General features: G+C 39.4%; 1 protein-coding gene across 2 annotated transcripts in view; it reads right to left on the bottom strand.

Moving 5' to 3' along the window:
• UPF2 (UPF2 regulator of nonsense mediated mRNA decay) overlaps positions 1-27820 on the bottom strand; it is a 137485-nt gene that overhangs the window by 60890 nt on the left and 48775 nt on the right. The gene's annotated exons all lie outside the window — the stretch shown is intronic.

Here is a 27820-nt window from a genome sequence, read left to right as displayed (position 1 = left end):
TGACTTAAATAGTGTAAAGTAGAATCCTTTCAAACCATTTCCTTCCTTTATCTAGAGATAAGTTGTTTGAAAACCCCAATGTCTAAAGTAGTAGGGAAAATGGTAACCAAAAAGACATCTAAGAAGCCAAAATAATATCACAAATCACACACTAGCCTTTATATTTTACTCATTCTAGAACCAACTGAGATACTCCTGCTGCACTACTCACTCTTACTTTTGAACAACAAATGGCGGCTGGGTGGCACTGAGGTGTCCACAGTACTCTTCCCATCAAGTATGGTTGCAGCTCCAGAGATCTGCTTAGGCCAGGACTTCAGGTAGCCACTACCAATCAGAACCAGCACACAAGCTAAAATTTATTTTCCATTATCTGCCGCAGGCATTATTTTCTAAAATTCTATTACCCAGTGATTCAACAGACAGCAGCCCTTGGAGATGAGATGTTGTAGATGAGAAGCAGTGAGGAACTAACAAAAACAGCTGCACTGACAGCAGCAAGTAATGGGAACTGACAGTGAGGAAGAAAACTACAAACTGTAACAATTAGACAAAGAACTCAGAAACTATGACAGCCTGGTGCCATTTAGAACAGAAATAATCCTATGAGTCTTAATTATCCCTGAATATACTGCTATAGAATAAAACATGAAATGGTCTGATCATCAGAGAAAAAGTCCACATACCTGGGAAAGCTTAGAATTACAAAGATGTAGAAAACTCCCAGCATGGACAGATTAAGCCTTACAGAGAAGGTATAGGAAGTAAAGAAGAACAGAGATGTATTTAAAAGATGGGATTATGGGGAAGAACTGATTAAGTTCAAACCTAAGAGCCTCAAAAACTTTATGTTCTTCTTTGGCCATTACAATTTCTAAAAAACAAAATTAGTTTTTATTAATATGCCAGGTCCTGTCCTAGGCATTTTATATCTATTATTTAACTTCTTAATCCTATTAACTATTCTATTAATGGATATTACAATCATCATTTCACAAATACAGTAACAGATACTTATGGAAGTTAAGAAAATGGTGGCTTTGTAGTAATACCACAATAATTTATTTAAATTAATTATACATTCCTTTAAAGAAACTTTAAATGTTTACTTAAAATATTTTGGAAGTTGTATCAACTGACGTTTATGCTGCCACACAGAAAATGCACAAATGTGGGTTACAGCACTCCTTGATGAGATTACAAAAATGAGGTACTCTTTTAAATTATTCACATAAATATGTAAAAATGTTCCTGATATATGCTAGTGCAAATAAAGCAGGGGCAAACAAACATTTGCTTTTCTTGCATAATAGATAGGATTATACCAATATCAAATTTACTTTCCAAATCTCCTGGTTTTAATTAGAATATTAGGCTCTTCATTTATTTCATACCTACTTTAGCAACAAACATTCTTTTTTTGATCACAATCAATTGCCAAATTCAAATATAGGACTTTAAACTTGTACCTAGGTTGTATCATTACTTACTGTCGCAACTGCAGGTCAGAAAAATAAGTAAGATTCAAGAGTTAATTAAGGGAAACGGACTTTGGCCCAGTGGTTAGGGCGTCCGTCTACCACATGGGAGGTCCGCGGTTCAAGCCCCGGGCCTCCTTGACCCGTGTGGAGCTGGCCCATGTGCAGTGCTGATGCGTGCAAGGAGTGCCGTGCCACACAGGGGTGTCCCCCGCGTAGGGGAGCCCCACGCGCAAGGAGTGCACCCATAAGGAGAGCCGCCCAGCGCGAAGGAGGGAGCAGCCTGCCGAAGAATGGTGCAGCCCACACTTCCCGTGCCGCTGACGACAACAGAAGCGGGCAAAGAAACAAGACGCAGCAAAAAGACACAGAAAACAGACAACCGGGGGAGGGGAGGGGAATTAAAATAAAAATAAATCTTTAAAAAAAAAAAAAGAGTTAATTAAGCCTTATATTTTTTTAATGTAACAAAAAATAATTAAAAATTTTAAAATTTTAAAAAGTTGATTAAGGTCATGGGATAACTAAGCATAGGGAGACAAGTTCGAATTGTACCTCCAAAAGTACTTCCGTGATTTCATAAACTAACCTGATCTCATCTCCAACTGGACCCACCCTCTCACTCTGCTCCAGTCACACTGGTCCCTCACTATCCTGGCTTCAGGTAAGCTCTCCGCTCAGGCCCTTCTCTCCAGTTGCAACACTCTTTCCTCAAATAGCTACCCTGCTTACTACCTCCCTAAGGCCACATGTTGGTTTATATGTCACTTCCTCAACCAGATCCAGTCTGCATAGTCCATTTAAATTGCAAATCCACTCCAACCCCCACCACTCCCAACTCTCTTATCTAGCCAGGTGGTTTTTAAAATACAATTTACCACCTTCTAACCTATTATGTAATTTACGTTTTTGTTACATTCATCATTACCTTGTTTGTCACTCCTCCCCAATAGAATGTAAGCTCCATGGGAGACACGCCAGCACCCAAAACAATACCTAGAATATAGTAGGTGCTCAGTATATATTTGTTGGATAAAACAATGTTTCTGGTATCTCACTATTAAGTGTTGCTAGCTTTTGGTCTGAGATATTCTTCACAATAAGGAAATACCATTCTATTTTTATGAGGTTTATCATATTTTATATTTTACCCAACAAAAAACTAGTTTATCAAATATCTCTTAAGCAATTAATGAGATAATCATATGGTTTCTTATTTTCCCAACTAACGTGATATATATGAACAGGTCTCCTATTTTAAAGTATCCTTCCATTCCTAAGTCCAGTCCTCTTTGATCAGGTGAGACTATTTTCATATACTAATGAATATGATTTGTGTTTTTCTTAGACTTTTTCTATCTACATCTAAAAATGAGAACAGTTAATATTTTACTTTCTTGCTCTTTTTTGTTAGGTTTTGCTTAACCTCTTTGCACTCTGAAATTGGACATTTTCTAGTTTTCGATACCCTGGAACAGATGACTTGTTTCATGAAGGGCCAAAATAACTGAACAAAGTGATCTAGTCCAACCATTCAAGATAAAATTAAAGGGAAGTGGATGTGGCTCAAGTGACTGGGCTCCCATACAGGAGGTCCAGGGCTGGATTCCTGGGGCTTGCTGGTGAAGGCAAGCTGGTCTGTGTGACGACCTGGCCCAATGGCAAGCTGGCCTGCGCCGGAGTGCTGACCCACACAGAGAGCTGGTGCAGCAAGATGATGCAACAAAAAGAGAGACAGAGGAGACACAAAAAGAGACACAACAGACCGGGGAGCTGAGGTAGCACAAGAGATCGAGCGCCTCTCTCCCACTCCAGAAGGTCCCAGGATCGGTTTCTGGTGCCGGCTGAAGAGAAGACAACAGACACAGAAGAACACATAGCAAATGGACACAGACAGCAGATATCAAGTGCAAAACAATGAGGGGAAAGAAGGGATAAATTAAAACATCTTTAAAAAATTAAATTAAATTCAAGATAACTTTCAACATTTTATTCCATGATCATTGGTCTAACTGGATAATTGTTTTGTCTTGAACCAATTTTAGAAATGGTAGTATTTTTTAAAATACCTATTTCACTGATATTTTCAAGTGTTTTAAAAATATTTCTAGCATAGCATGTGGCTCATTTCTTTTTTATATTCTTTTTCATATTTTCTAGAAGCTTCTGTATTTGGAAATTTCTAAGTTTTTATCTGGAATTTTCTACCCTCTTGTATTTTTTTTTTTTTTTAAGATTTATTTTATTTATTTCTCTCCCCTTACCCCCACCCCCATTGTCTGCTCTCTGTGTCCATTCGCTGTGCAATTCTATGTCCACTTGCATTCTTGTCAGGCTGCACCAGGAATGTGTTTCTTTTTGTTGCATCGTCTTGCTGTGTCAGCTCTCTGTCTGTGCGGTGCCACTCCTGGGTGGGCTGCGCTTTTCTCACAGGGCGCACGCCTGGTGCAGGGGGCACCCCTGCATGGCAGGGTACTCCTTGGGCGTGGCAGCACTGCGCATGGGCCAGCTCACCACATGGGCCAGGAGGCCCTGGGTGTTGAACCCTGGACCTCTTATACGGTAGATGCTCTATGAGTTGAGCCACGACCACTTCTCTCTTGAATTTTTAAAAGTAATTTTACTGTTGATTCTTTTTCAATAAGGTTTGAAATCACAATACTTAGTATCAAAAATTTTTAACTCAACTATGTTATTTCCCCTCTCATCTTGGCCCATAATTTACATTTTACTTCATTTTTCTTCTACCAATTAGCCCAATCTACTTCAAAGCTTTCTTCCAGCCTGAAAAGAAAGGCAGATACAACTATTGCAGCTTGTACTCTCTGTTTAGGCAGAAATCAGTGAACTAACATATAGGTTACTGCTTTCAGCCTTAAGAAATTATAATATATATATTGTATATATATATGGTTTAAGGGTTCCCTAGGAAAGCACAGCTCCTTCAGCCTTTCCAAGTAGTAATGCTGGCATCTGTTTCTTTTGGAATTGGCCACGTGAAAGTAAAGCTAGAAACTCCTTTTTCTCATAATCTTCTACCCCTATAAAGTCACCAAATACGTCTCAAAGTAACAAGTTCCTAAAAGCCCCCTTTTTCCATTATTTCTTTTACAATTAAATGGATAGCTGAAGCTAAAAGTCACATTTGCCCCTATTTAAATATTCCAGTTCTGTGACTGAGCACTTACCATTTTACAAAATAAGAACTCTTTAGGTTGTGAATAATGTAATAAAATAAACTGTACCCTTGTCAATGTCAGTCCTGCTTCAGTAAGCTGTTCTGCCTTTTCTGCCTCCTGAAGAATGCAAGCCCGAAACGCAAGAGGGCACTACATGCCATGCAGAGCATGTTAATTTAAAATCATTTAAAAATGAAATAAAAATTCCAATCAACATCAAGAGCGATTTTCTATGTTGAAATTTAAGCTAGATATACAATTTAACTTTTCTGAAAAGCAACTAGAAAATAAACTTAGAATCTTCCTTTAAAAACTGTATTTTATAATCTTATAAGAGAATGAAAGTATTTTACCAAGTTAATAAGTAAACCACTTAAATCCAATGCTTTCTTCTTAAACAATAAAACCTTGTTTATATATTCCAAGGTCACCTGCATCACACAATAAGTATACTCCTAGCAGTTAATGATCACCAAATTAATAAACACCTAGTCACTAATTATAAGTAATAAGAAGTAACAGAAATGTAGACACACACATACTTTTTTTCAGTGAGGGGGAAAAAGGAATTCTTACAGGTTTTTATGTCCTAATTAATCAACTCTCAAAAATAAATCTCTTTATTTTTCTCTTTAGAATCCAAGGAATTTGACTTTTGCAAGCTATTAATTTATTCTCTGTGCTCAGAAATGCCTGGGGGAAAAAATGAATATTAATGAACACTGTTACAGTTCAATTAAAGAATGTAAAGGATTGCCTTCATTGGAAACACTAACACAGATGATTCCAAAAATTTCGAAATATAATAAACAAAAATTGGGGTCATTTACTCTCAAATTGACAACCAAAATTTCCTGGTAACTTTTTTCAGAATGCTGATGTTCCCAATGCAACAGCGCCACCAAGTGGTATAACATACTAATAGATTTTAAAAAAACACTTCTAAATTTAGGGAGACAGTAAGTCTGTAATTAGAAGTTTCTCACAAAAACTCCAGCAAATTCTCCAAAATCTGGTTCAGAAGAAAATTGTTCAACAATCAAGTAAAGCATTCCAGCTCTGAAAAGTAGTCTGTTGAGTTTCTATTAAGCTGAAGAGATTCTGGACATCCACCTGCCAAAACTTGCTTAAATCCATAAGGTTTACAAGTCACCAGCCCAATACACTTGGCTCATCTATATATAAAACACTGAACTAAGAGATTCATAGGTACTTTCTCTGATTGTGATTGACTTTAGACTCAACATTTTGCTTAGGTAAGAGACTCTTCTGAGGTGTTCAGAATATCCTTTATTTTGATCTGGATGATAGATAAATATGTATACTTAAGGTATATATATTTTATATGAAATTTCAATTATGTGTGTATTTATATAGCTATATTAAGACTTACCCATAAAGTGGTATGCAAATATCTTATGATTGGGATTTCCAATTTCATTTCTGTGGAGTCCTTGAAATTAATAGGCTGAAAGATGTAACTGCCAGCCTTTTGAGATTTTCTAACTACTATTCATTTAAGGAAGAACACAAATGAAAGTGCTTTAGAATAGATCTTTACTAACTGCAAAGATAGACTGCTTCAAATTTTGAAACTTTTGTGCTATAACTACACCATCAAGAAACTGAAAAAGGAAAGCAGATGTGGCTCAAGCAATTGGGCTCCCATCTATCATATAGGAGGTGGTTCAATGCCCAGGGCTTCCTGGTGAGGGCAAGCTGGCCCATGTGGCGAGCTGGTGCATGCGGAGTGCTGGCCTATGCAGAGTACTGCTCCGTACAGGAGTAGTGCACTGCGCAGGAGTGCTGCCCCACTCAGAGAGCTGGCACAGCAAGATGATGCAACGAAAAGAGACACAGGGAAGCAGATTTGGCCCAACAGATAGGACGTCCGCCTACGACATGGGAGATCCAAGGTTCAAACCCAGAGCCTCCTGACCCGTGTGATGAGCTAGCCAACGTGCAGCGCTGATGCGCGCAAGGAGTGCCCTGCCACACAGGGGTGTCCCCTGCGTAGGGGAGCCCCACGCGCAAGGAGTGCTCCCCATAAGGAGAGCTGCCCAGCATGAAAAAAGTGCAGCCTGCCCAGGAATGGAGCGGCACACACTGGAGAGCTGACACAGCAAGATGATGCAACAAAAAGAGACACAGAGTCCCGGAGCCACTGACACAAGCGGGCACAGAAGAACACACAGCAAATGGACATGGCGGGGGGGGAAGGGGGGCAGGGAAGGGGAGAGAAATGAATAAAAAAATGTTTTAAAAAGGGGGAGAGGAGCAAAGAATTTGAAAAGACATTTCTTCAAAGACACATACAGATAGCCAATGAGCACGTGAAAAGATGGTCAACATCATGTAGTCATTAAGGAAATGTAAATCAAATGAGATTTTCACCAGGATGGTTTTAATTTTTAAAAAGACAATAGCAAGCGTTGGCAAGGATGCGGAAAAATTAAAACCCTCATACATTGCTGATGAGAATGTAAAATGATTTCCACTGTGTTAAAAAGTTTAGCAGTTGCTCAAATGTTGAAGAGTGTTACAATAAAACCTATCAATTTCACTCCTGGATAAATACCCAGTAAAATGTTCACACACAAAAATTTTTATTTTTTTCAAAATCAGTGCTCATACCAGTACTATTCATAATAGCCAAAAAAGTAGAAACAGCCCACATGTCCATCAACTGATGAATGGATAAACAAATTGTAGTGAATCCACAATAGAATATTACTCAGCCATAACAAGGAATATGTACTGATACATGCTACAACATGGATGAACCTTGAAAACACATTGAATGAAATAAGCTAGACAAAAAAAGGACAAATGTCACATGATTTAATGTATATGAAATATTCAAAATAGGTAAATTTATAGAAACACAAAACTGATTAGGCCTGGGGTGGGGGAGATAGGGAGGAAATGGGAAATGAGTGCTGATGGGTACAGGGTTACTTTCAGTAGGGACGAAAATGTTCTAAAATTAGATTGTGGCATAACAGCTGTACAATCCTGTGAATACAACAGAAAAAAAACTGAATTGTACATTTTAAATGGGTGAATTATGTGTTATGTGATTTTTTATCTCAACAAAACTATTTTTAATAAAGTAAAAGAACTGTAAAGAACCTTACGTATTATCTAGTGAAATGTTTCCTAAAGCAAACTATATTGAGGAGGTAAAACAGCTAAATTTTCTTCCAGACTATTAACAGATAGGGCTCTAAGAGTAACTCGCACCCCTAATAACTCCTAAAGGTTGACCCAGAATATTCTAGGCCTTCTCACTCTAGAGCCAACTCTTTCCTCCCCTCTTCACTCCTCCCTGTGAAGCAGTTATCTCTTTTACTCCAAGGATGGATGAAGGTTTGTGAGCTCAGAGAAGAAGAGGGGAGATAAAAAACAGTCAAAATGTCAGGGCACTTGATCCCTTTCTCCCCACCTCCCTCAGAATCAAGCCATCCTCAAGGGTCAAGCCAAATTTTTCAGGTAAGGTAGAAAGATGCCTGAGTTGTACAGAAAATAGAACCTCCAAAATTAAAGGCTTTTAGGGTCAATAAAAATAAACAGCCAACCAGGAGACGTCAACCCAGTCCAACTCTCTCCCGAACACTACATTTGACAGATTTGAAAACGAAGGCCTAGATTTCCCATACTCAGTAAGGAACATGAAAAAGATTGAGACAGTTTTATTTAAACACTTAGATCTTTAGAAAAGCTAGAGAGCTTACTCTTAGCACTAGAAATGCATAAAAAACTAGAAATTTACCCCCTTATAAAAATTAGAGGATTTTTATACATTTCATTTGACTGAAATTTACATAAAGAACAACTAAAGCTATGTATAAATTACATCCTTGAACAGACTGTCCTCTACCACCAAACCATCATGACTATTATTTTCAATAAAGTAATTTATTTGAGAAATAAAAATTTAGTGACTAAAAACAAATCCCTGTGAGTATTTCTATAGCAAAGGCAGCAGTGCATATGCTTCCCTGCATTTCCCAAATGTTTTTATCGTCCTGGTCAATAGGTTAGGAGTGAAAATGCTGTGTCACTGCTTGCCCAAGGAATCAGGAATGGGTTGGGCTTGCACTCTTCTTCCATGTCATGGCAATCCTGGAAGCTGGGCAGTGCTACAGTCTGAATGTCACCCAGCAAAAGGGAGCTACTGTGGAGAGCCCACCAGATCCAAAGAGGACTCTAAGAAGCCTAACACTGAAAGTTTTCTGGTTGCCTCAGCATAGCCTATCCTATCCTGGCTTAAACATCTCAGGATTATCAAAGTCCACAGCGATAGGGCTTAAACGAGTTTTGCAGTTTAGTGAAGCTACAATGATTTTTAACTTATAAAGAAATCATAAACCTGGAAAAAAATTGTTTTCACTGTGGTTTTTTAAAGATATAAACTAGATCACCCATGAAATTCTGAAAAAAGTTATCTATTCACCAAACTACCAAACTATAAACATTTTCATATATTTATCCCTAAAGCATTAACTACCAATTTTGGTGAATTTTGGCAAAGAAATACAGTAGAAATATTTTTTAAATGTTTATTTCCAGTTTGAAAATTGCATTAGAAAATCCAGTATGAACATGGAAGTATGAGACTGCTACTGTATATTATATGCAATATACTGTTGCATATAAAAGCAACAGTAGGGGGTGGCGAGAGTGGGAGTTCACAAAAGAGATATAATCCATACATTCTATTGGATATGGTTAGGCTGAAGCTGCCCTATTGGTGCAGGCTTGGTACAAGGCAAATTTCAGCAGAAGCCACACGTGAGAAGTTAACAGGGAATAAGCCCAAACAATGCAGATCTTCAAAAATGCCAAGGACACACTTCTCAAAGTGATAAACTGACATTCCTTATAATAACAGGAGCTGGGGATCTGGAAAGACAGAGATTGAACAAACACCACATGAGGAAATATAACAAAGATTCAAAACAAATGGGGAAATGATCCAAAGACAACAAATACCAAAAACAGTAAAAAATATATTCTTACAAAAGAAATTGAGAAACAGATGTGGCTCAATCAATTGGGTTCCCATCTACCATACAGGAGGTCCAGGGTTCAATGCCCAGGGCCTCCTGGTGAGGGCAAGCTGGCCCACGCAGAGTGCCCACCCATGCAGGAAGGCAGCCCTGAGCAGGAGAGCCACCCTGCATGGGAATGCTGCCATGCGCAGGAAAGCCGCCCCATGCAGGAGTGCCAGCAAACGCAGAGAGCTGGTGCAGCAAGATAATACAACAAGAGACACAGAGGAGAGGAAATAAGATGTAGCAGAACAGGGGAGCTGAGGTGGCGCAAGAGAGTACTTGCTTCTCTCCCACTCCAGGGGGTCCCAGAATCGGTTCCTGGAGCCACCTAATGAGAATACAAGTGGACACAGAAGAAGACACACTGAATAGACAAAAAGAGACAACAAGGGGAACTAGGGGAGGGGCTAGAAATAAAAATTAAAAAAAAAAAAAAAAAGGAAAGAAACCTATTAAAAATATGAGCCAGGGAAATCAAACACATTATATATAATAAAAAGAGGGCCAGCGCAGCATCAATACTATAAAATATGAGAAGCGGATTTGGCTCAACTGAAAGAGCATCTGCCTACCACATGGGAGGTGCAGGGTTCGAGCCCAGGGCCTCCTGAGCCGTGTGGTGAGCTGGCCCACACGCAGCGATGATGCACGCAAAGAGTGCCGTGCCACGCAGGGCTGTCCCCCATATAGGGAAGCCCCACGCGCAAGGAGTGCACCCCGCAAGGAAAGCCGCCCTGCCTGAAAAAAGCTCAGCCTGCCCAGGAGTGGCGCCGCACACAGAGAGGTGACCCAGCAAGATGATGCAACAAAAAGACACACAGATTCCGGGTGCCGCTGACAAGAATACAAGTGGACACAGAAGAACACTCAGCAAATGGCCACAGATAGCAGAAAACGGGGGCTGGGGGAAGTGGAAAGGGAGAGAAATAAATAAAAAATAAATCTAAAAATTAATACAAAATATTTTAAAATATTAAAACTAAAAAAAGGAAAAAAAGAGAGAAAAATTTTTCTCAAACCCTATCAAAGTTCACCAGGAAAATAGTGCCATGAAACGTAAATTCTGAGCAGAGATTTTGTCATGATTTTTAAATATTAAATGAAGGCAGAAGGACAGAAGATAAAAATACCATCTCAGAAATGAGGAACGAGATACTTCTGGGAAGATGGTGGACTAGAAAGACAGAGAACTCTCTTTTCTCCCAGCAAAAGTTAGAGGACAGGCAGAAACAGCCTGGAAAAAAATGTTCTAAGATTTAGGACAGCAGGGGAAGACTAGACACTGCCCAGAAGAGAGTGGGGCAAAAGAAATCTCAACAGTACGACAGTGAGTGAGAGCTGCAGCACTAGCTGCAGCAAGCGGCACCCTTACGCCACCCTACAAGCGACAATTTTGAACTCTCAGGCCTCAGGCTAGCGGCTATAGACTTAGAATGCTGCAGGGATCCACCACTGCCCCCAGGAAAGGGGAGAGATAAGGATGCAGTCTAAGGAACGATTTAGCTTTGGGCCCACAAATTTGGTTTGCTGTGTCCCTTGAACTCTTCCAGGCAGAGGGGGTGGTGCCACCGTTTGCCCTGAGAGACAGTACCGGACTAAAGAGATCCAACTCTCCCTACTGACCCGGACTGGTTGTTAGGGACACACAGGGGAATGGGATTATTTCCTACCTACTCCACTTCTTAGCCTCCAGGCAGAAATCTCTGTAACACTGATTCTGTCCCTACTATCGCAAACACACTCCAACCAGGCTGTGAACTGAGAGGGCTGCCAAAGAGCACCATCTGCTTGCCTACAAAGAGGTTGTGAGGAAATTAAAAGTGGAGCTTTTTCCAGTCTTTACAACCTTCTTCCCCAAAGCCCTAGAAAGCTGGTCTGCAACCCATTACTTGAGCAACTAACAGAGACAATCCTAAAGACCCTGAACAGGCTGAACCAAGACTCTAAGAACAGCAGTAACATACAGACTTCCACCACCAAAACCCTACAAGAGAGAAATTAAGCATCTGAGAAAACTCACCACCCTAATCAGATACCTAGACATTAGTAAAAAATTAAAAGCCATATGAAGAACACTATATATCCTGCCATAATCCACTGAATGGACTGGGAGAGAGTGTAAACTACAATGTAAACTATAATCCATGCTGTGGAGCAGTGCTCCAAACTGTAATCATCAAATGCAGTAAATGTACCATGCTAATGAAAGAAATTGTTGATGTGGGAAAAGTGGGGGTGTGGGCAGTGGGGCATAAGAGAACTTCCTACATTTTTTAATGTAACATTTTGTGTGATCTATGTATCTTTTAAAAATAAATAAAAAATATATTTTAAAAAATAATAAAATAAATAAAGAGGTTGAATCTGTCACCAAAGATCTCTCAACAAAGAAGCCAAGACCAGATGGCTACACAGGTGAATTCCATGGAGCATTTAGAGAAAAATTAACATCAATCCTGCTTAAGCGCTTCCAAAAAATTGAAAAGGAAGGAAAATTACCCAACACATTTTATGACACCAACAACACCCTAACACCAAAGCCAGATAAAGATATTACTAGAAAAGAAAATTACAGAATAATTTCTCCAATGAACAAAGAGGCAAAAATTCTCAACAAAATACTTGCAAATGGATTACAACAGAATATCACAAGAATTATACACCATGTGAACAAATAGGATTTATTCCTGATATGCAAGGATGGTTCAACAAAACAATATCAATTAACATAATATACATTAACAAATTAAAGAAAAAAACATGATTGCCTCAATTGATATAGAAAAGGCATTTGACAAAATCCACCATCCTCTCTTGATAAAAACACTTCAAAAGATAAGAATAGAATGAAAATATTCAATATGATAAAGGATATACATGAAAAACTCACAGCCAACATCGCTCAATGGGGAAAGGTTGAAAGCTTTTCCTCTAAGATTGGGAACAAGACAAGGGTGACCACTGTACCCACTGTTATTCAATATTGTACTAGAAATTCTAGCTAGAGCAATTAGACAAGGAAAAATAAAAAGGAATCCAAATAGGAAAAGAGAAAGTAAAGCCCTCACTATTCACAGATGACAAGATCCTATATTTAGAAAATTCTGAAATGTCTACGACAAAGATACTTGAGCGAATAAAGGAGTTCTGCAAAGTGGCAGAATAAAATACCAACACGCAAAAATCAGTAATGTTGGGAGTGGATGTGGCTCAAGCAGTTGAGCACCTGCTTCCCACACAGCACATCCCAGGTTCAATTCCTATTGCCTCCTAAAAACAAAAACAAAAAGCTGGATAACCAGCAAGATGGCGGCAGAGTGAGGAGCTCCTAGAGTCAGCTCCTGCTACTGGGCAGCTAGTAAATACCCAGAGCTCTCTGGAGCTAGCTGAAGCACCTGTTTGGGGGCTCCAGGAGGCCAGAAGAGCATCCTGCAACATCCTGGAAGGAATGGAAGAAAGAGACTGTCCATCTGCAGAGAAGACTTATAAGCACAGCACTCCACATCACAGATGCCAGTGCCCATACTCCACTGGAGGCACACGCTGCACCGGGAGATGTTCTGCAGCTGGAATTAGAAGCTCCACTTCCCAAAAACGGGGGAGGAAGAGACGGTTGGACACCACCTTCAGCTACTGATGAGTAAATTCAGTGGGCTAGAGCATAATCCTGAAAACAGCTAAAGTTTGAGCCTATTCAAGTCAGAAAGAAGCCGGGAGCTGCCATTTTAATTCCACTCCTGGGATGAGGAGAAGTGGGGCAGACTAAAAATCACAGTGCGGGTGGGGACCAGATTCTTTCCATCCAAATCAGTTTGCAGCTCTAGCCTAGGCCTCAGCCCCACCTCCGGCAGGGAGGAAGCTGGAGGGACCTGTACCAGCCTCTCCAGGAAATTACGGGCCAAGACGCAGGGGCCAGTGATTATCCTATTTTGGCAGCACAAGCTGCCGCAGATGTTCCATGGCTAGATTGGGAAGCTCCGTTTCCCAAAAACAGGGGAGGAGGCGGCGGCTGGCCACTGACTTCAGCTACTAATTAGTAAAATCGGTTGGCTAAACCATAAGCCTAAGAACAGCTAACATAAGAACCTGTTCAGGTCAGAAAGGGGCCAGCGGTCACCATTTTGACTCCGCCCCCAGCCTGAGGGGAAGCCGGGCTGACGGAAAACCACACTGACAGTAGGAACTGGTTTCTTTCACCCATATTGGCCTGCAGCCCTAGCCTAGGCTTCAGTCACACCTCTGGCAGGGAGGAGGCTGGTGGGCCCTGCACCAGCCTGTCGAGGGTAACTGCAGGTACCTTTGGCTGCACAGACCAAATAATCAGAAGTCTACGGGGGCAAGTGCGGTCATCTTGAACCCGCACTGCATGGGTCGCTGCCCACACCGGCAGCTCCATCCCTGCTCCAGGCAGGGAAGAAAGGGGCATGAAACTTCATCAATCTCTCTGGACAATGATGGTCTAGCCCTGCATGACTTGCATTAGTCACATACCTGTGACTCTGTCCCTACCCCTGGCAAAGGAGAAAGCTGAGAGAAGCTTCATTGGTCCCTGGGGCAATGAGGACAGCATGAGCCTCCACAGTTAATAGCACCAACTACATCGTTGGCTCCTACTGCAAAAACAGCAAGGGAGAAAGGGCAGGAAACAATAAACTGAAGAGAAAAACTGCACCCAGAATAAATACTCTGGTAAGCCAGATGCCAAGATACCAACAAAAACTTAAAATCCAAACCAAGGAATAGGAAGATATGGCCCAGTTAAAGGAACAAGATGAGCCTCCAGATGACATAAAGGAGTTAAGACAACTGATCATAGATGTTCAAACAAATCTCCTTAATAAATTTGCTGAGATGGCTACAGAAATTAAGGGTATTAAGACACTGAGGGAAGCAGATTTGACCCAACGGACAGGGCATCCGCCTACCACATGGGAGGTCCAAGGTTCAAACCCAGGGCCTCCTGACCCATGTGGTGAGCTGGCCCACGCACAGTGATGATGCGCACACAGAGTGCCGTGCCATGCAGGGGTGTCCCCCGTGTAGGGGAGCCCCACGCGCAAGGAGTGCACTCCATAAGGAGAGCCACCCAGCATGAAAAAAGTGCAGCCTGCCCAGGAATGGCACCGCACACATGGAGAGCTGACACTTCAAGATGAGGCAACAAAATGAGACACAGATTCCAGGTGCCACTGACAAGAATACAAATGGACACAGAAGAACACACAGTGAACGAACACAGAGAGCACACAACTGGCGGGGGGTTGAGGGGGAAAGGGGAAGGGGAGAGAAATAAATAAAAAATAAATCTTAAAAAAAGAAGACACTTAATGGGCACAAAGAAGATTTGAAAGCATACATAGAAAAATAGCATATCTTATGTAAACAAAAGGTGCAATAAATGAAATTTTAAAAACACTGGAATCATATAATAGTAGATTTGAGGAGGCAGAAGAAAGGATTGGTGACCTTGAACAAATGCCCTCTGAAAGTGAACATATAAAAGAATAGATGAAAAAAGAATGGAAAATACTGAACAAGGTTTCAAGGGAACTAAATGACAGCAAAAGATGTGCAAACATACATGTCATGGGTGTCCCAGGAAGAGAAAAGGGAAAAGGCGCAGAAGGAATATTGGAAAAAATAATGGTAGAAAATTTCCCAACCCTACTGAAGGACACAGATATCCATGCCCAAGAAGCACAACGTCCTCCCATCTGAAAAAATCTGAACAGACCAACTCTGAGACACATATTCACCAGAATGTCAAATGCCAAAGACAAAGACAGAATTCTGAAAACAGCAAGAGAAAAGCAATGCATAACATATAAGGGATACCCAATAAGATTAAGTGCTGATTTCTCATCAGAAATCATGGAGGCAAGAAGACAGTGGTCTGATATATTTAAGACACTACAAGAGAAAAAGTTCCAGCCAAGAATCTTATATTTGGCAAGACTGTCTATCAAAATAAGGATGAGTTTAGAATATTCACAAACAGAAACTGAGAGAATTTCTAACCAAGAGACCAGATTTTCAGGAAATACTAAATAGGGTGTATTAGAGCATGAAAAGACAGGAAAGAGAGGTCTGGAAGAGAGTCTAGAAGTGAAGATTATATCAATAAAAGTAACTAAGTCAAAAGAGTTGTGAAAAGAAAATATGACAGATAAAACTCAAACAGTCAGGAATAAACTTAACCAACAATGTAAACCACTTGTATTTAGAAAACTGCAATTCAATTTTAAAATTAATCAAAAAAGTCGTAAATAACTGGAAGAACACTCCATGCTCATGGACTAGAAGACTGAATATCATTAAGATGTCAATTCTACTTAAATTGATATATACATTCAATGCAATCCTAATAAAAATTACACCAGCATTAAAAAAAAAAATTGAAAACACGATTATCAAATTTATTTGGAAGCATAGGAGGTCCTGAATACCCAGAAACATGTTAAAAATGAAAAGTAAACTCTCAGCTCCAGACTTTAAATCATATAACCTAGTTACAGTGGTAAAAACAGGATGGTAATGGCATAAAGACAGACACAGAGACCAATGCAACCAAACAGATAGTTCAGAAACAGACCCTCACATGTATGGTCAAGTGATTTCTGTCTACTCTGTCAAGCCCACACAGCTCGGAAAGAACAGTCCACTCAACAAATACGCTGAAAGAATGGGATATCCATAGCCAAAAGAAGGGAAGAGCACCCCGATCTCACACCTTATCCAAAAAAAGTTAATTCAAAATGGATAAAAAACCTAAAAATAAATGCAAGAACCATAAAGCTCCTAGAAGAAATTGTAGGAAAATATCTTCAAGATCTGGTGGTAGGTGGTGGACTCTTAAAGGAGATAAGAGGAAGACTGAGATGGACCACTGAAGTTTAATGTATGTAGAAGTTTTAATTAGCTTTACTGTAAATGTGTGGAAATGTATAGTGTGGATTACACACAGTGAGTAATAGCTAGTTTATAAGCAGGGATGTGGCTGAAAATGGTAATCTATGGATGTAAATGCCAGATGACAGAATGCTAGAGAATAATCTAGGAACTGAATAGCACAGTAAACCAAGACGTGAATGAGAATTGTGGTTGATGGTACAGATCCAAGAGTGTCCTTTGTCAGCTAGAGCAAATGTACATCACTAGTGCAGGGTGGTGGGAATGTGGAGAAGGATGGGAAAAATACAACTGGAGTGACCTATGGACTGTGGTTAGCAGTAATAATATAATTTTCTTGTATCCATGCCAAGGATGTACTGGGTTGATGATGGAGCAGTATGGAAAATATGAGCCAAATGTACACTAGGGACATGGTAACAATCAGATGATATTATCTTATCTGTAACAAATGTTCCACCACAATGCGATGTGTTGATAGAGCAGTGTTGTTTGGGAATTCTGCACATGTGCATGATTGTTTTATAAGTTTACAATTTCTGTCAAAACAAATATATTTTAAAATAATAGGGTGAGTTGGGGGAAAAATATATCAAATATAAGATAAGGACTATAGTTAGTGGTAAGGTTTTGACAATACTCTTTCATAATTTGTAACAAATATTTCACAACAATACAAGTTATTGGTAGAAGGTTGGTTTATGGTACCCCTGTATGATGTTATGCATATCTGCTTTGTAATTTCACAAATTTTACTATTCACTTAATTGTTTATGTATGTTCATATATAAACGATATAAGGATAATAAATAATAGGGTGGGTTGAGGGAAAAATACCTTGGTTAGTAGTAATATTTTGACAATGCTGTTTAATCATTAGTTAAAAATGTTTAGCAACAGGGAAACGGACTTTGGCCCAGTGGTTAGGGCGTCCGTCTACCACATGGGAGGTCCGCGGTTCAAACCCAGGGCCTCCTTGACCCGTGTGGAGCTGGCCATGCGCAGCGCTGATGCGCGCAAGGAGTGCCGTGCCACGCAAGGGTGTCCCCCGCGCGAGGAGTGCGCCCGTGAGGAAAGCCGCCCAGCGTGAAAAGAAAGTGCAGCCTGCCCAGGAATGGCGTCGCCCACACTTCCCGTGCCGCTGACGACAACAGAAGCAGACAAAGAAATAAGACGCAGCAAAAAGACACAGAAAACAGACAACCGGGGGAGGGGAGGGGAATTAAATAAATAAAAATAAATCTTTAAAAAAAAAAAAATGTTTAGCAACAATGTAAGGTATTGGGAAGCAGACTTGGCCCAGTGGTTAGGGCGTCCGCCTACCACATGGGAGGTCTGCAGTCCAAACCCCAGGCCTCCTTGCCCCGTGTGGAGCTGGCCCATGCGCAGTGCTGATGCACGTAAGGAATGCCCTGCAACGCAGGGGGTGTCCCCGCATAGGGGAGCCCCACACACAAGTAGTGCGCCCCTAAGGAAAGCTGCCCAGCGCGAAAGAAAGTGCAGCCTGCCCAGGAATGGCACCACCCACATGGAGAGCTGACACAGCAAGATGATGCAACAAGAAAAGAAACACAGATTGCCGTGCCGCTGACAACAGCAGAAGCGGACAAAAAAAAAGAACACACAGCAAATGGACACAAAGAACAGATAACCGGGGCAGGGCGGGGGAAGGGGAGAGAAATAAATAAATCTTTAAAAAAAAATAAAAAAAAAAAAAGTAAGGTATTCATGGTAGGGTGAGGTACGAGAGTCCTATATGATGTTATATATGTTTTACAAACTCATAAGTATTACTATACACTTATTGTTTATGTATGTTTACGTACAAGCAAAACGAATAAGAGGGCTGGCTCAGGGTTGCCGATGTGGCTCAGTAGTTGGGTTGAGCACCAGCTTCCCACTTACATGGTCCCAGGATCAATCCCAGACCCAGTAATTAAAAAGAAAAAAAAAGAAAGAAAAATTAGTAATGTTTCTGTACACTACTATTGAACAATCTAAGAAGGAAATCAGAGAAAAACTCCCATTTACAAGAGTAACAAAGAGTCAAATACCTAGGAATCAATTTAACGAAAGAAGTACAGAACCTATATACAGAAAACTATAAAACAATGCTAAAAGAAATCAAATACCTAAACAAATGGAAAGATATTCTGTGTTCATGGACAGGAATACTAAATACTGTGAAGATGGCAATCCTACCCAAACTGATTTATAGAATCAATGCGATACCAAACAAAATTCCAACAGTGTACTTTACAGAAATAGAAAAGGCAATTAGCAGAAGCAGATGTGGCTCAACGGATAGAGCATCCGCCTACCACATGGGATGTCCGTGGTTTAAACCCAGGGCCTCCTGACCTGTGTGGTGAGCTGGTCCACGTGCAGTGCTGATTCACTCAAGGAGTGCCCTGCCATGCAGGGGTGTCCCCCATGTAGGAGAGCCCTATACACAAGGAGTGCGCCCTGAAAGGAGAGCCGATAATGCAACAACAAGAGACGGAGATTCCCAGTGCCGCTGACAAGAATATAAGCAGACACAGAAGAACACACAGGAATGGACACAGAGAGCAGACAACTGGAGGGAGGGCAGGGAAGGGGAGAGAAATAAATTTAAAAAAAAAAGAAAAGCAATGACTAATTCACTTGGAAGGGAAAGTGTATCCGCATAGCCAAAAGCATTCTAAAAAAAAGAGCGATATGGGAGGAATTTCATCTCCTGACCTTGAAACATAGTACAAGCAACAGTGGTCAAAACGGCAGGGTACTGGCATAAAGACAGACACATTGATCAGTGGAATAGAATTGAGAGTCCAGAAATAAACCCGGACCTCTAGAGCTACCCTGTTTTTGACAAACCTACCAAGAACATGTTAACAGGACAAAATAATTTCTTCAACAAAATGTCGCTGGGAGAACTGGAGAGCCATAACTGGAAGAATGAAAAGAGATCTCCTATTTCACGCCCTATACAAGAATCAACAGGAAAGTGGATGTGGCTCAAGTGATAGGGCTTTCGCCTAGCATATGGGAGGACCCAGGTTCGATCCCTGGGGCCTCCTGGTGAAAAAGAAGAAGAAAAAGCGTGCCTGTGTGAACAGCCAGTGCCCGTGTGGTGTGCCGAGTGCCTGTGTGGTGAGTCAAGTGCCCACGAGTACCCGCGTGGTAAGCTGAGTGCCTGAGTTATGAACTAGTGCCCACAAGGGAGTCACACAGCAAGATGATAATGCAACAAAAGATAGACAAAGGGAAGAGTCAAGGTGAAGCGCAGCCGAAACCAGGAACTGCAGTGGCACAGCTAACAGGGAACCTCTCTCCACATCAGAGGTCTCTAGGATCAAATCCCAGTGAATCCTATAGGAGAAAAATGAGGAGAGAAGACAAAAAGAGAAATAGATACAGAAGATCACACAGCAAATGGACACAGGCAGCAAAAACAGCAGGGCAGGGAGAGGGCGGGGGAAGGGGAATAAATAAATCTTTAAAAAAAGAGAGAGAGGGAAGAATCAACTCAAAATGGATCAGATCTAAATATAAAAGCCAGAACTATAAAACTACTAGGAAAAAATATAGGGAAACATCTTCAAGACCTTGTGGTAGGTGGTGGTTTCTTGGATCTCACACTGAAAGAATAAGCAGCAAAAGAAAAAATAGATAAATGGAACCTTCTCAAAATTAAATACTTGCACTTCAAAGGACTCTGTCAAAAGGGTGAAAAAGCAGCCAACTCAATGGGAGAAATTTAGAAATTATATATCCCATAAAGGTTTAATAACCATGATACAAAAAGAGATGTTACAACTCAACAATAAAAAGACAAATGACAGGAATAAAAAATGGGGAAAAGACTTGAATAGACATTTTCCCAAAGAAGAAATAAAAACAGCAAAAAAACACATGAAGAAATGCTCAACATCACTAGTGATTAGGGAATGCAAATCAAAGCTACAATGAGATATAATTTCACACCTATTAGACTGGCCTCTATTAAAAAGTCAGAAAACTGTAAATGTTGGAGAGGATGTGGAGAGATAGGAATGCTTATTTACTGTTGGTGGGAAAGTAGAATGGGACAGTCAATGTGGAGGACTTTTTGACAGTTCCTAAAGAAGCTGAATATAGATTTGCCATGTGACCTGACATACCACTACTGGGTATATACCCAGAAGAACTGAGAGCAGTGACATGAATAGACATCTGCACACCAATGTTCATGCAGCATTATTCACAACTGCCAAAAGCTGGAAACAACCCAGGTATCCATCAACCAATGGATGGATAAACAAACTGTGGTGTATACAAATGATGGAATATTTATGCAGCTGTAAGAAGAAATGAAGTCGTGAAGCATATCTCAACATAGATGAATCAATAGGACATTATCTTTAGCAAATCAAACTAGAAACAAAAGGACAAATATTGTATGACTGCACTATTTTGAACTACATATATACTGTGTAAACTCACAGAGTTATTAGTAACTAGAATATGAACCACCAGAAAATTAGAATGAGGTTACAGAACAGAAAGCTGAGGGTTAATGCGTGCAGAACTGGTAAAAAGGTTGTATGTTAATCTTTGGAACTAAACAGAAAAAGGTGAAAGCACAACATAATGTTTGTAACTAGCAGTGCCATTATACAGGTATGACAGTGGTTGAAAAAGAAAGTCTAAGGTCATGTATATTACTAAAAGGAAAGCTAAAAAATGTAACACGGGAAATGTAACATGGGACTGTACAGTATAGTAAAACTGCATGTGAAATATGAATGTAAGTAATATTGCATATGTAAGACTGTTCTTTGAAAGTGAACAAATGTTATTTATGTTAATGTTCCTGATAAAATTTTCTTAATCAGGAAAAAAAAATTAAGCAAAGTGAAAGAAACCAGACACAAAGTATAATATATTGCATGATTTCATTTATATAAAATGTAAACATAAATCAGTTTACAGAGATGGAATTATTATAAATTAGTGGTAATGTAGGGAGGAAAGGATAGAGGGATTGAGAGCTGACTCCTAAAGCATGTGGAGTTTTCTTTTTGGAGTAATGAAATTGTTCTAAAATTTTTGTGGTGATAAATTCACAACACTACAATTATACTAGAAGCCCATGATTGTACACTTTGGATAGACTGTATGGTATGTGAATATACCTCCATAAAACTGCTCAGAAAAAAACAATCTCACTGGGTGGGGAGGAGAGCAATGAGGAGGAGAGCACAGTCAAAAGATTGTACAGAAAGCTGAGTATCAGGCACAGAAGTTGGAAAAAGAAGACACTGAAAAGATGATGTATTAGAATATGATAGCAATAGAAGATAAGCAAAGGACATTTTACATATTCATAACTGGAGTACCTAAAAAAGAAAACCCAACTGAGAGCACATTAACTATTTAATGATATTTAAATGTGAAAAATCAAGAACAGTTCTGAGTTTTCAACATGAATATAGAAACAGCAGGGGAATGAGCTCAAATGACCACCACCGAGATACAATTATCCTAGGAAAGTCAATGGATTTGCTGGAATTATTAGAAAAGAATTATTTGGGCAGGCAGATAAAATGACCAAGTAAATTAAGGAAAAAAAAGGGGGGGTAAGAGCAAATTGGTGCTAGATTTCCCCACAGTAATAACAGACATCACAAGACTATGGAGGGAAGCAGATGTGGCTCAAACAATTGGGCTCCTATCTACCATATGGGAGATCCATGGTTCAATTCCTGGGGACTCATGGTGAAGGCGAGCTGGCCCATGCAGACAGCTGGCCCATGTGGAGTGCTGGCCCCACTGGAGTGCTGCCCTGTACAGGAGGACTGGCCCACGCAGAGAGCTGGCGCAGCAAGATGATGCAACAAAAAGAGACACAGAGGAGAGAAAATAAGGGATGCAGCCAACCAGGCAGCTGAGGTGGTGCAAGAGATTGAGTGCCTCTCTCCTACTCCAAAAGATCCCAGGATCAGTTCCCAGTGCTGCTGCCTAAAAAGAAAACAAGCAAACACAGAAGAACATATAGCGAACTTAATATCAGATAGGGTAGAATTCTGTCCAAAAAGCATTAAATGAGAAAACAAAGGGTACTTTATAATAAAAGATGCAATTTACAATGGAGATATTAAGTTTTATCTACATATCAAGTAACAACAGCAACATTCAGAAAGCTGAAATTATAGAAATTATTAGGAGAAATGAAACACACCAGCAGTAGAATCTTTAATTCAGCCTCTCTTCATTCCACGCCTGCTAAGTATTAACTGGGCAAAAAAAGGGCAAGGAAATGGAAGGGCCTAAAAACAGTTATTTTCTTAAAATGTAGACCTGACCAATACATGTAACTCTGTACATGAAGACAAGTAATATGTCTTTTTAAATGCCTATGTGATGCTCATGAAATCTGACTATAAAATGGGCCACAAAGGAAACTTCAAAAAATTGTAAAAAAGTAAAAATATACAGCATTCTCTGATCACAGTGCAATAAAAATATGAATTATTAGCAAAACCAGAAAACAATAAAAAATGTCTCACTACCTGGAAATTTCAAGACTCTCTCAAACAACTCTTGGGTCACAAAAGAAACAAACTGAAACTGCAGAATTTCTAGAAAACATAAAAACAGAAATCACCACATATCATAACTGAGAGAGACAGCTAAACCCATGCTCAGATACTTTAGATGGCAGAAAAGGGAAAAAATAAATGAAAGAAACCAAAAAAGAAGAAATTAATAAAAATAAAAGCCAGCAATAGTGGTAAGAAAATTATAAAATAGTAGAATAAATAAATTAATAATCAATCCAAAAGCTAGTTTTTTTAGTGGGGAAAAAAAGTACAACAGATAAACCATGAACTAACATAACCAAGAAGAGAAAGAAGGATGAAGTACAAACACAGCACTGTTTAAAATGGCAACACATTGGAATGTTTAGCTGCTCTTTGTATAAAAAAGAGAAAATATCAGAATCTATCATTATATTTTCTTGTATATATAAAAGCAGCTCAGAAAGAATACTAAAGAGCTGAGCCTGTGAGTTCCTAGTGGAATGAGTAGACGCTGGGCAGATGGGAGGACAAGGAGAGGAGGGAGACATTTTGCCATTTGCTCTTTTATACTGCTGAGGCTGAGTCACATGAATATATATCATATGAAATAAGAACCACTGAAGACCAACACCCACTGTGTGCCATACATTATGTTTGCTGCTAGAGACGTACAAAATGAAGATATAATCTCCCCTTTCAAACCTTATCTTTTTTATAGTTTGCTAGATACACAGGTAGCAAACAAATAATTGAGATATGATGTGCATAACTTTCATATAAAAACATTATGTTCAAAGTGACATAAAATAGCACCTATATCTACATAAGGGAAATGAAGGTTTTTCAGAGATCACTCTTGTGCTAAGACTTAAAGAGTCAGAGACGATCAGTAGGAAAGAATATTCCAGACAGCAGAAAGCCGAGGCAAAGGCAACAAAGTGGAGAGAGCAAAGGATAGTCCAACAAATCATTACAGATCAGGATTTTGCAAGAAAAGCGGCTAGAATTGAGGCTGAAGAAGTTGAAAACAGACTAGATTAGAAAGGGCATTAAATACCATGTTACATAATTGTACCACCTACTCCATGTCAGGCACTGTGCTAAATGGTGGAGATTGAAGCAAATGTGGCCTCCTTCCTAAAGCTTATAGTCTGTAGGAAAACACTCAAGGAAAGCAATAGTTTGATAGCTTGAACTTTCCTATCTCTAGCTCTTTGCACATGCTGCCTCTATCAGCAACTTTCTCTCTGCATTCCTTTACCTCACCCTTTTAGGATTCAGATAAAATGACCCTTGTGCCAGGAAGTATTCTCTCACTCCCCAGACCAAATCAGTTTCACTTACTACATACCTCAAAGCATACAGTGATTCATCATGGTAACTGCACTTAGATTTGTCTGTCTTCCTCTCAAAATTGTAAGCTATGTGAATTCAAGAGCCTTGTTCACCACTGCGTTCTCAGCATTAAATCACAGAAATGAATATTATCTAATGAATAAATTTTAGAACAGAACTGAATCTTTCCTTATCACCTAGGTTGAGTATAGCAAACCAAAATCATTATTTTATCATTTATTTTTATATCACCATTACTTAAAATACATTTATATGATTCAGATATTTAAAACTATGTGGTCTATTCTCCATGGCTCTAAAATGCAATGAATTTTAAGTACTTATATCTTATTTTAATACTTTTCTCTCCTCTCAAATCATAAATTGTCACTGCCTACTACTTTCAAGTCTTTATTTCCAGTTGATCCTCTGCTTCTAATTTGTAGCTCTCCATCTCTGAATTAAGCCAATAAACTCAGTTATAAAGAATCTCACTGGAACAAGACAAATACTGTGTGTGCATCTATCTCATTTCTGAGGACTTTTTTTTATTGGGGGGAGAGGGAGGAATGGGAAAATAGGAAAGATGTTCTCTTTTAAGTAAACTACTTAAATATCATTACATGTTTATTTTGTTAACCAAGACCTTTATTTTGTTATAAATGCTATAATAAAAATTAAGTCCAAATAACTATTACTACATGTTTCTTCATTTAAACAATCACCTAAAAAAGAAAATATTCAAGTAAACTTTGCATTGTATAAGATGAAAAAAGAATCACTCAAAAAATTTAGTCCAGTATATTGGGGGAAAAAACATGGGAACTTCAATCAAATTCATCAGTATCTTCCCATTTACACATACATTATATTGAAATGTATCTCACAAAGCTTTAACATTGATTGGCAATATTTTTTCTTCATAGTTGTACATAAAATAAAGGTGCACCTAGTAATTGATGGCATCTTTGATTTGATGAATAAAAACATTCATCCATAACGCCTTTGACTCTTTAACTCTATCCTATTTTAAAACGTTCTCTCTCTCACCCTACTAAAATGAAAAACCAAATGCTTCCAATAGGGTGGCATGATGTAAAAATCAATATGAAAGAAAAAAGAGGTGATTTGGTAAAACTGAGAAATTTTACTATTATTAAGGTATCATCAAGTTTAGTAAATAAAATGCATACCCACTTTACTTTTTCTTTTTTTTTTTAATTTATGGGACAAGTTTTTAAAAATAAAACCCCTAGGAACCTAACCAAATTTCATCTTTCCTTTATTAACATAAAAGGATAAACATATCTTTTTAAAAGATAAACACTGCTTCTAAAGACTACAGTGCACCCAGAAAATATGTCTGTAGCAAGACTCTTACAGCAATATTGTGTGGTCTAAGACTACCTCAACCTCCAAGATTCTTAATTCCACCCTTAGCTTTTGGCTAGGATTAATAATTCAGTCAGATAAGTCTACCTGTCCTTCTCCAGGTTGCTTAGACTAATCAAAGAGAAATAATGAAATTGTTTGATGCTCCCATTCAATTAAAATCAGTCATATTTAAGGAGTATTTGTCTGCTGGTCATTGATGGGATGGATTACAGATAGAGGAGTCTGGCCTGAAGAGAATGTACAGTTAAGAATTTTATTACCCAGTGGAAGGTAAATAGGAGGGAAAATTAAAATTGAACACTCAGTCGCAACACATCATGACAACTCCATGAAGTAGATATAAACGCTATGTCTAAAGGAATCTCAAATCAGAGATATATAAGCAAAGAATTTTTTTTTTCTTAATAACTGAAAGCAAATCTGCTTTCTCAGTCCCCAACCCATATGGATTAGGGGTTGAGTATGGGAAGAACTTGACCTTTCAAACAAAGTTGGATTAATTCCTTCTAATTTTTCTGGGTTCAGAAAATATTTTTTATAGTCTAACTCCAGTTTCTAAGTAATATTTATTCCTGTCCAAAGATTGAGATCTTCCACCTCAACTCAGGTAGAATTACTCAACTACTGAAAACTGGCTTTCTCTCTGCCTCTTCTCTCCATTCTTATGGGCTTTTATCCATAGAGCATTGGTGTTGGCTGGAAATGAACTTCATATTACATGATTTCCTAATGCTGATTTTGTTAGGGAGGCACAATGATTTATCATCAGATGTTTTGGGTGGGTGAATGAGTTCCCTATGCAGTTCCTAAAACTGTGAATCTTTGTATTCTTCCCCTCAATCCCAGAAGAGGTCTATGTTTTATTAATACCTCTGTCCTTCATAGTCTCTTGAGGTAATTAGTTGACTATCATCCAACATCTGCACTATTTCCAGGTGCCTGATCTAGGACCCATGGGAAACCTGTGATAGGAATCCCACAACATTAGTCTCACTCCATAAGATAGGAGTCTGTACTCCTGACATTTCTCTCATCTTTGCACTTCCCCTTCTGGTTCTTCTCTATCTCAGGAACATCATGCCAGCCTGATGAGCCTTCTGGCTCTATGGATCATCAAGTTTCAGTTCAAGAACTTCTAGGTGAGTTCTTTGCACTTATAAAACCTTCAGAAGGTGAAGGATTTCGCGCGTAGTCTTCAGGCAGGAATTCTTTAACTGAGCGCTCTTCAGGTGAGCATTCCACTGGCAAGCATTCTTCCAGCAGGCACTCTTCCAACAAGCACACTTCTGTGCAACACACTTCCAGTGAGCACACTTCTATCAAGAATGCTTTGGGTGAAAAGCCATCAGATGAAAAGCCTTCAGGTGAAGAGGCTTCAGGTAAAGAGAGCCTTCTGTATAACAGCCTTCAGGTGAACAATCTCTGGGAGAAGAACCTTAGGGTGAATGGTCCTCAGATACACCGCCTTCAAGTACACCATCTTCAGGTAAGCCACATTGGATAGGTACTAGTTTTTTACTTGAGATGGAGAGGGGAAACACATCTGAAAACCCAATTTTAGGGAAGGAGTATAAAGAAAAGAATAGCTATCACTTCACAAACATCACTCTCATTTACATGAGGGGTGATTACAATAACACCAGGGGGGCAGGATCCAGGTTTGTAGGGCCTTTTGAAGCCTGGGCTCTCTCTGCTCTCATCCATGTGACTAAAGGCTGTTAACAATGGAGTTCACAGCAAAGTAGCTTATTTTGTCTTTATACATATAACTAGGAAGAGGCAGAGCCAGCATCCCACCTAAGTCAATCAAAGCTCTTTTTAAGGAAGAGAACACTAGCTCCAAGGCTGAGAAAATTTCCAAATCAAGGCATCATCAGGCAGTGCTTTCTCCTTGAAGACTGGCTGCCAGCAATTCTGGA

The sequence above is a fragment of the Dasypus novemcinctus genome, chromosome 20 (genome assembly GCF_030445035.2).
Source record: "Dasypus novemcinctus isolate mDasNov1 chromosome 20, mDasNov1.1.hap2, whole genome shotgun sequence".
Classification (NCBI taxonomy): Eukaryota; Metazoa; Chordata; class Mammalia; order Cingulata; family Dasypodidae; genus Dasypus; species Dasypus novemcinctus.
This window is presented reverse-complemented; position numbering and strand designations above follow the sequence as displayed.